Raw genomic sequence first — 281 nt, forward strand, 5'->3', positions numbered from 1 at the left:
CCCAGGAGGGAGAGTATATAGAGCCGGCTGAGAGGTTTCCTCGGGGGCAGAGTGGTCTGGGACTCTCTGTCTCTGCTCTGACCCTATTTGCAAATATACCTTTTGTGTTGCTAATAGTGTGTGCCTGAGGAATTATTATTCGCGAGCCTCCAGAAGAAACGAACCGTGATTTTCGCATCATAAGGATAGTACTTTAGTCAGTGTCCAATAAATAGAGCTTCTCACAGTGGGGGAAGAGAGAGACAGAAGACGGGTAAGGAGGATAAAACTAAAACAAGAGA

The sequence above is a fragment of the Crocodylus porosus genome, unplaced genomic scaffold (assembly GCF_001723895.1).
Source record: "Crocodylus porosus isolate Cpor-Errol unplaced genomic scaffold, CroPor_comp1, whole genome shotgun sequence".
Taxonomy (NCBI): Eukaryota; Metazoa; Chordata; order Crocodylia; family Crocodylidae; genus Crocodylus; species Crocodylus porosus.